The following is a 9308-nucleotide window of genomic DNA, read 5'->3' as shown; positions in this document are numbered from 1 at the left end:
CAAAAAAAAAAAAAAAAAAAAAATAGTTTTTTTTTTGAGATGGAGTCTCATTCTTGTCACTCAGGCTGGAGTGCAATGGAGCAATCTCAGCTTACCGCAATCTCCACTTCCCTGGTTCAAGCAATTCTCCTGCCTCAGCCTCCCGAGTAGCTGGGATTACAAGCGTCAGCTACTACGCCAAGCTAACTTTTGTATTTTTAGTTGAGTTGGGTTTTTACCATTTTGGCCAGGCTGGTCTCAAACTCCCAACCTCAAGTGATCCACCAGCCTCAGCCTCCCAAAGTGCTGGGATTACAGGCATGAGCCACCATGCCTGGCACTGTTTCCTTGAGTTCTTCGAGCCACTCTAGCAAATGATTTAACCCAAGGAAGGGGTCATAGCAACCTGAGATTGTAGCTGGCCGGTCAGAAGCATGAGCAAGGCGGGAGGATCACTTAAGCCCAGGAGTTCGAGACCAGCCTGGCAACATAGCAAGACCTCGTCACTGTAAAAAAATAAATTAATTAATTAAATAAAATAAAAGAGAGAGAGAAAACCCTGCCACTCTGGTCCTCCTGCCTGCACCTAGCACAGAAGTGACCTGTCCAGAGCCACATCCTTGGTCCTTGACCTGGGACCTGAGTCAGGAAAAATTATGTCAACCCTGACCTCTATTACTGCCACCCAACAATCTCCCTTCCCAGTGTCCCCATCACTCTACTCTGTCCCTGGGGAGATGGAGGCCTGGTCCAGAGCCAATGACCTTGGGCAGCAGATGCTTGAAGTCAGAAATGCCAGTTACAAAGAAAACTGATCCTCAGAGCTGAGGCCCTGCCTTGGAAGCCAGTGGTTGGGATTATAACCCAGATAATAAAATAAATATCCATGAGTCTAAGCTGATATAAATAACTGAATAAATAAATGTTGAAGAAGGGACAAATCTTCCTTAAGAGGCTTTTTTTTTTTTTTGAGACAGAGTCTCGCTCTGTCACCCAGGATGGAGTGCACTGGCCGGACCTCAGCTCACTGCAAGCTCCGCCTCCTGGGTTCACGCCATTCTCCTGCCTCAGCCTCCAGAGTAGCTGGGACTACAGGCGCCCGCCACCGTGCCCGGCTAGTTTTTTGTATTTTTTTTAGTAGAGATGGGGTTTCACCATGTTAGCCAGGATGGTCTCTATCTCCTGACCTTGTGATCCGCCCGTCTCGGCCTCCCAAAGTGCTGGGATTACAGGCTTGAGCCACTGCGCCCGGCCCCTTAAGAGGAGTTCTAAACGGTATGTGCAGATACTTCCCCCTATAGGAAGTGGAGCTTAAGTCCCCTCCCTTGATTGTCGGCTGGGTTTAGTGCCTCATTTCCAAAGATGACAATCTGGGCTGGGCGAGGTGGCTCACATTTTGTAATTCCAGAACTCTGGGGGGTGGAGGTGGGTGGATTACTTGAGGTCAAGAGTTCAAGATCAGCCTGGCTAAGATGGTGAAACTCTGTCTCCACTAAAAATATAAAAATTAGTCAGGCGTGACTGGGAGGGGTGGCTCACGCCTGTAATCCCAGCACTTTGGGAGGCTGAGGCGGGCGGATCACAAGGTCAGGAGTTCAAGACAACCTGGCCAACATGGTGAAACCTCGTCTCTACTAAAAACACACAAAAAAATTAGCCAGGCGTGGTGGCAGGCGCCTGTAATACCAGCTACTCAGAAGGCTGAGGCAGGAGAATCGCTTGAAATCGTAAGGTGGAGGTTGCAGTGAGCCGAGACTGTGCCACTGCACTCCAGCCTGGGCAACAAGAGCAAAACACCGTCTCAAAAAAAAAAAAAAAATTAGTCAGGCGTGGTGCTGCACACCTAGTAATCCCAGCTACTTAGGAGGCAGACACAGGAGAACCTTTTGAACCTGGGAGGCAGAGGTTGCAGTGAGCCAAGATCTCACCACTGCACTCCAGCCTGGGCAACAGAGCGAGACTCCATCTCAAAAAAAACAAAAACACACAAGCACACACAAAAATGAATGTGGGATCAGATCCCAGATTAGACCCCCCAACAAAAAAACGGCATCAATGAAAACACTGATGAAATCCAAATAAAGTCTATAGGTTAGTTTTCTTTTATCTTTTTTTGAGAGACAGGGTCTTAGTGTATTGCTTGGAGTGCAGTGATATAACCATGGCTCACTGTAGCCTCACACGCCTGGGCTCAAAGTGATCCTCCCTCCTCAACTTCCCGAGTAGCTGGGATTACAGGTACACACCACCACGACGGGCTAATTTTTGTATTTTTAGTAGAGACAGGGTTTCACTATGTTGGACAGACTGGTTTCGAACTCCTGACTTCAAGTGATCTGCCCACTTTGGCCTCCCAAAATTCTGTGTTACAGGTGTGAGCCACTGTACCCTGCTCCGTAGTTTTGTACCAACAATATTTTATTACATGAGATGTTAACATGAGGGGAAGCTGGGGATGGGGAGGATCTATGGGAACTCTGTACTGCCTCTGAGACTTTTCTATAAAGTTAAAATAATTCCAAAATAAAAAGTTTTTTTTTAAAGGTAAGTAGCTAGCTGCATTAATATGACCTAACATATTAACTATCTTATCACAGAAAAACCATCGTAAGGTTGCAGTGAGCGGAGATTGCACCACTGCACTCAAGGTTGGGTAACAGAGTGAAACCTGTCTCAAAATAACAATGAAAAAACAAAAAACAAAAAATTATAGTTTATTATAAGAGCTACAGTAATAAAACTCTTCTTTAAAAGAAAAACTAAATTCTCATAACCTTGGATTAGGTAAAGCTTTCTTCAATATAATGAAAGGCACAACCAATGAAGAAATAAACTGGACTTCAACAAAGTTTAAGAGTTTTGTGTTTTAGCCATAAAATTTTGAAAGTTGGCCGGGTGCGGTGGCTCACGCCTGTAATCCCAGCACTTTGGGAGGCCGGGGTGGGTGGATCATGAGGTCAGGAGATCGAGACCATCTTGGCTAACATGGTGAAACCCCGTCTCTACTAAAAACACAAAAAATTAGCCGGGCACGGTGGCAAGCGCCTGTAGTCCCAGCTACTCGGGAGGCTGAGGCAGGAGAATGGCATGAACCCGGGAGGCGGAGCTTGCAGTGAGCCGAGATCGTGCCACTGCACTCCAGCCTGGGCGACAAAGCGAGACTCCGTCTCAAAAAAAAAAAAAAAACCTTTTGAAAGTTAAGAGTTAATCCATAGAATGGAAAAAAAAATGTTTGCAAATCATATATATGATAAGGGACTTGTATCTGGAATTTATAAAGAACTCTTACAACTCAGTAATAAACAAGCAAACAAACAAACAACTTAAAAATGGGCGGCCAGGCATGGTGGCTCACACCTGTAATCCCAGAACTTTGAGAGGCTGAGGCGGGCGGATCACCTGAGGTTGGGATTCGAGACCAGCCTGACCAACATGGAGAAACCCTGTCTCTACTAAAAATACAAAATTAGCCAGGCATGGTGGCACATGTCTGTAATCCCAGCTATTCAGGAGGTGAGAGGGGAGAATTACTTGAACCTGGGAGGCGGAGGTTGCAGTAAGCTGAGATTGCGCCATTGCACTCCAGCCTGGACAACAAGAGCAAAATCCGCCTCAAAAAAAAAAAAGGGCAAAGGGGCAGGGCTCGGTGGCTCATACCTGTAATCCCAGCACTTAGGGAGGCTGAAGCAGGAGGATCACCTGAGGTCAGGAGTTCGAGATCAGCCTAGACAACATAGTAAAACCCTGTCCCTACTAAAAATACAAAAATTAGCTTGGCATGGTGGCACATGCCTGTAACCCCAGGTTCTCAGGAGGCTGCGCGGCACGAGAATTGCTTGAACCCAGGAGGCGGTGGTTTCAGTGAGCCAAGATCGTGCCACTGCACTGCACTGCAACCTGGGCAACAAAGTGAGACTCTGTCTCAAAAATAATAATAATAAATGGGCAAAGGCTCCAAATAGGCCTTTCTCTAAAGAAGATATACAAACGGCTAATATATGAGAAGATGCTCAACATCATTAGTCACAGGGAAATGCAAATCAAAACCACAATGAGATACCACTTCACACCAATAGGATTCACATGATAAAATACACAAAAAAACAGACAATAGCAAGTTGGTGAGGATGAGGAGAAACTGGAACCCTCATACACTGCTGAGGGGAATGTAAAATGGTGCAACCATTTTTGGACACCAGCCTGGCAGTTCCTCAAAAGGTTACATGTAGGGTTACCCTATGACCCAGCAATTCCACTACTAGGTATATGCCGGGAAGAAATTAAAACACATGCCCACACAAAAATGTGTACATGAATGTTCATAGTTGCATTATTCATGAAAGCCGAAACGTGGAAACAGCCCAAATGTCAATCAATGGATGAATGAATAAGTACAATGTGGTGCATGTATAAAATGGAATATTATTTGGCAGTAAAAAAAATCTATGCTACAACATGAATGAACCTTGAAGAAATTATGCTGGGTAAAAGAAGCCAGACCCAAAAGACCACGTATTATATGATTCCATTTACATGAAATTACTTAGAGTCTAAAGAATCTACAGAGTAGGAAAATCTGTGGACAGAGAAAGTAGATTTGTGGTTATCTCGGGGTTGGAGTGGGCAAGCGGAGAAGGAGGAGTGACTGCTGGTGGGGTGTGCTTTCTGGGGTGATGAAAATGTCCTAAAAGGAATTTTCATGAGGGTGCACAACTTTGTGATCACACTAAAGCCACTGAACTGTATACTTTTTTTTTTTTTTTGAGACAGAGTCTCGCTCTGTCGTCCAAGTTGGAGTGCAGTGGCCGGATCTCAGTTCACTGCAAGCTCTGCCTCCCAGGTTCACGCCATTCTCCTAACTCAGCCTCCCGAGCAGCTGGGACTACAGGCGCCTGCCACCCCGCCCGGCTAATTTTTTGTATTTTTAGTAGAGACGGGGTTTGACCGTGTTAGCCAGGATTGTCTTGATCTCCTGACCTCGTGATCCACCAGCCTCGGCCTCCCAGAGTGCTGGGATTACAGGCGTGAGCCACTGCACCTGGCCAAACTGTATACTTTAAATGGGTAAATTGCACAGTACGTGAATTATCTCAATAAAGTTTTTAAATATTCAGAAAAAAAGTAAACTGAGTCTATTAACATATGAACAGCAGTTCTACAACGTCACTATCCCTAAGAATTACCCGGAGTTCTTTTTTCTTTTCTTTTCTTTTTTTTGAGACGGAGTTTCGCTCTTGTTGCCCAGGCTGGAGTGCAATGGTGCAACCTTGGGTCACTGCAACCTCTGCCTCCAGGGTTCAAGCCATTCTCCCGCCTCAGCCTCCTGAGTAGCTGGGATTACAGGCATGTGCCACCATGCCTGGCTAATTTTGTATTTTTTGCAGCTACAGGGTTTCTCCATGTTGGTCAGGCTGCTCTCGAACTGCCAACTTCAGGTGATCCACCCTCCTCAGCCTCCCAAAGTGTTGGGATTACAAGCGTGAGGCACCGCGCCCGGCCCTGGCTAATTTTTTGTTTGTTTGTTATGACATGGAGTCTCTCTGCTGCCCAGGCTGGAGTGCAGTGGTGCCACCTCTGCCTCCCGGATTCAAGTGATTATTCTGCCTCAGCCTCCAGAGTGGCTGGGATTACAGGCGCCCACCACCACGCCCGGCAATTTTTGTATTTTCAGAGCGATGGGGTTTCACTATGTTGGGCAGGCTGGTCTCGAACTCCTGACCTCGTGATCCACCCGCCTTGGCCTCCCAAAGTGCTGGGATTACAGGCTTGAGCCACTGCGCCTGGCCTTGTATTTTTTTTTTAGTAGAGACGGGGTTTCACCTTGTTAGTCAGAATGGTCTGCATCTGCTGACCTTGCGATCTGCGGGCCTCGGCCTCCCAAAGTGCTGGGATTACAGGCGTGAGGCACCACACCCGACCTGTGTTGCTTTAAGCCACCATATTTATTAGGACAGCAACAGGAAACTCATACAAGTTTCAGTCCCTTACTGATGAGGTTCTGGAAGACAGGACCCCTGCCTGGTGCCTCATGGTGGACCCACAGAATCATCTTCATACGAAAGGGAGAGAAACATCAATGTCCACTACCACCGGCATCCTCAGCCACGAGGACAAATCCCTTGCCCTCCCGGCAGGTTTCATCCGCGTAACGGAAACATGGTGAATTTATCAGGGGATGTTAATAGCTGATAGCCAAGGGTGAAGTCATTGCAAAAGTTCCCAGGCGATATGGACAGCCGCTCCCCAATAATCCCTGCTCCACGCAGTCCACGGTGGGGGGCTGTGATTGACCCCCTGACAGGATGACGGGACACTAAGGTGTGCAGCACATATCCTTACAGGGGGATTTTAAAAACCAGCTGTGACCCCCGCCCCAAGAAGGCCAAGGACTGCTACTATATGGTGTGCAGTGCAGACCTTCCCGACGATGGGAATTTCAGTCGTAGCAGCTCCTTCCCCTAATCACCAGGGCTCAGAATCTTTTACTCCTCCTTTACCCGATGCAATCGGCATCAAACGCGGGCTGTGTTGCGCCCAAATGGTTCCAGCTTCCCGGCTCTCTCCTCTCCCAAGAATACCCACACCCTGAGGTCCCAAGTGTCTCCCCCGCCCCAGTATCTCACGCCTCCAAGTAGCTGCCGTCCCTGCAGGGACCTCCAGAGCTGCAAGCGGGGGGACGGGGCCGGCGGGGTTGGGGGGCGCCAGGAAGGCAGCGCTGGGCGCCGCGGACACCGCCAGGGGCCAGCGGGCGAGTGCGGAGCTCCTTCATGTGGGGGTGTTGAGGCTCTGGCCAGGGGACGGGAGGGTGGGGGAGGAAGGGCGAGAGGCAAGGAGGGAATCGCGGGAGACCCCACAGGAGGCGGCCTGAGCGCCGGGACGCAGACCCCTCCTCAGCACCTGCAGCCCTCGGTACCCCCGGGAGAGCCAGGCCGGGGACGCATCCACGCCGAGGACGCGCGACCCTCCCCGCCCGCCGGGGCCCGTCCTCACCGACGGCAGCGGTGCCCTCCCTCTCCGGCGACAGCTCCGCGGCGGGTCCCTCAGCCTCCGCGCCAAGGGTCCCCGCCTCAGCTCGCGCCGTCACCTCAAGCCGGGGTCACTGAAGGCGCATGCGCAACAAGGTCACAGCTGCCTTGTCTTCTAGCTGGGGCCGCTCCTCCGGGTCTTGCCCGTGAGGTGTATAGCTGGACGTCCAGCCAATCGGAGGGAGGAGGCGGGGCCAAAATTCAGTAAGGGGGCGGGGAGACCCGGGAATGGGTGTCATCGTCAGGGGCGGAGCCTCGGAGGACCTGCGGCCTGGATCCGGGTCCCGGGCGGGGTTCTCCCAGCACCAGTGGGTGGGCTTCACTGCGACCCCCGGGCTTCCTCACGTATTTGACTCCGGCTCTCTGCGAGGGAAACTGGAGCTTTTTTTTTTAAAGATTTTGCTCTCCCCCGTCGCGATACCGAGCAAGAGGAGGGAAGGTCTTTAGGCTCATGGAAGCCACTGCCTTGCTTTCATCTCTGCATCCTTGACGACGCAGCAGCCTCCTCCGCGCCATTGGTCCTGCCTTCCTCTATTAGTTTAGCCCTTGCCCATTGGTCCAGCCCTCACCCATTAGTCCCGCCCTCGCTCTGTAGTTCAGCCCCTGTCCATTCATCCTTTCTCGTTATTGGTTCAGCCCTGGCCCATTGAGTCCACCCGTGCCCACGGGCCCCGCCCTCTCCATGCCCAACCACGTTCACCCGGCCCAAGGGGTGCTCGGGACACTCGCCATCCTCCAGCCACCCAGTGCGGTGGGACTGGGCTGGCTCCGGGCACAGGGAGATGCGAGGCCCTGGGCGCTGCTTTCCTGGGACACTTGGCTGCAGTGGCCAGAGCGGCCCCGGCACGGCCCCCTAGGCTCACCGCGGCCCTACCAGGCCCGCAGGGTCGCCCCCACTCCGCCCGCCCCCTTGGCCCCCCCAAGCCTGGCTCCTCGCCCCGTCCCCCGCCCCCTCGCTCTAAAGCGGCCGCTGAATGTGCCACCGCGCCAGGGCTCCAGGGTCCTGGTCGAGGTCCTCTGGGGCCTCCCGCACCTTCCGCCTTCTCACGTTCGAGTGCCAGCGGCGCTACACGCCCGTCCTCTGCCCTGCCTCTCCCGGCCCTGGCTCTGCAGGTCTTTGAATCCCACCCTGGACTCCGCTACCAAGGCTCCCGCTGCCCACATCCCACTATCCTATCTCCCTGGGCATTGTCTTGTGTACCTTATTTATTTTTTTTTTTAGAAAAGGGAATTGCACTCTGTTGCCTAGACTGGACTGCAGTGTCCTGATCTCGGCTCACTGCAAACTCTGCCTCCCGGGTTCAAGCAATTCTCATGCCTCAGCCTACTGAGTAGCCAGGATTACAGGCGCCCGCCACCACGCCCGGCTAATTTTTGTGCTTTTGGTAGAGACAGGTTTCGCCATGTTGGCCAGGCTGGTATCGAACTCCTGACCTCAGGTGATGCACCCGCCTCGGCCTCCCAAAGTGCTGAAATTACAGGCGTGAGCCACCGCGCCCAGCCACCTTTGTTCATTTATTTGCTGTTACCTATTAATCATTCACAGACTACTGGTTGTTTTTAACTTGATGACTTATACATATCTTTGTATATGAATCTATGATGTCAAAGTTTCTTTTTTTTTTTTTTGAGATAGAGTCCCGCTCTGTCGCCCAGGATGGAGTGTAGTGGTGTGATCTCTACTTATTGCGACTACTGCCTCCCCGGTTCAAGCCATTTTCCTGCCTCAGCCTCCTAAGTAGCTGGGATTACAGGCACCGGTGATCATGCCTAATTTTTATATTTTTGTAGAGATGGGATTTCACCATGTTGGCCAGGCTGGTATCAAACTCCTGACCTCAGGTCATCCGCCCACCTCAGCCTCCCAAAGTGCTGGGATTAGACATGTGAGCCACCTTGCCTCCTGAGAAGTCAATTTTTTTTTTTTTTTTTTTTTTTTTTTTTTTTTTTTTTGAGACAGAGTCTTGCCCTGTTGCCAAGACTGGAGTGCAGTGGCACGATCTCAGCTCACTGCAACCTCTGCCTCCTGGGTTCAAGTGGTTCTCCTGCCTCAGCCTCCCGAGTAGCTGGGATTACAGGTGCCTGCCACTGTGCCCAGCTAATTTTTTTTGTATTTTTAGTAGAGATGGGGTTTCACCATCTTGGCTGGACTGGTCTTGAACTCCTGACCTTGTGATCCACCTGCCTCAGCCTCCTCCCAAAGTGCTGGGATTACAGGCGTGAGCCACCGTGCCCAGCCAAAGATTTCTTGAGAGTCTTGAAAGAGGTCAAAGGAGGCAAATTTTTTTTTTTTTTTTTTTTTTT

General features: G+C 50.8%; 1 protein-coding gene across 2 annotated transcripts in view; it reads right to left on the bottom strand.

The window, feature by feature from the left end:
* Positions 1-7168, bottom strand: part of FLYWCH2 (FLYWCH family member 2) — a 14554-nt gene extending 7386 nt beyond the window's left edge. The window contains exon 1 of one of the 2 annotated variants that reach the window (XM_023197693.2): positions 6970-7168. The gene's annotated coding sequence lies outside the window, so the exon portion shown is untranslated. Of the gene's footprint in view, positions 1-385; positions 405-6969 lie in introns of those variants that run through there. The other variant, XM_023197694.1, reaches the window with a different exon arrangement.
* Positions 7169-9308: the final 2140 nt, after the last annotated feature.

The sequence above is a fragment of the Piliocolobus tephrosceles genome, chromosome 17 (assembly GCF_002776525.5).
Source record: "Piliocolobus tephrosceles isolate RC106 chromosome 17, ASM277652v3, whole genome shotgun sequence".
Classification (NCBI taxonomy): domain Eukaryota; kingdom Metazoa; phylum Chordata; class Mammalia; order Primates; family Cercopithecidae; genus Piliocolobus; species Piliocolobus tephrosceles.
Note: the sequence above shows the minus strand (reverse complement) of the source record. Positions and strands in the feature narration are given on the sequence as shown.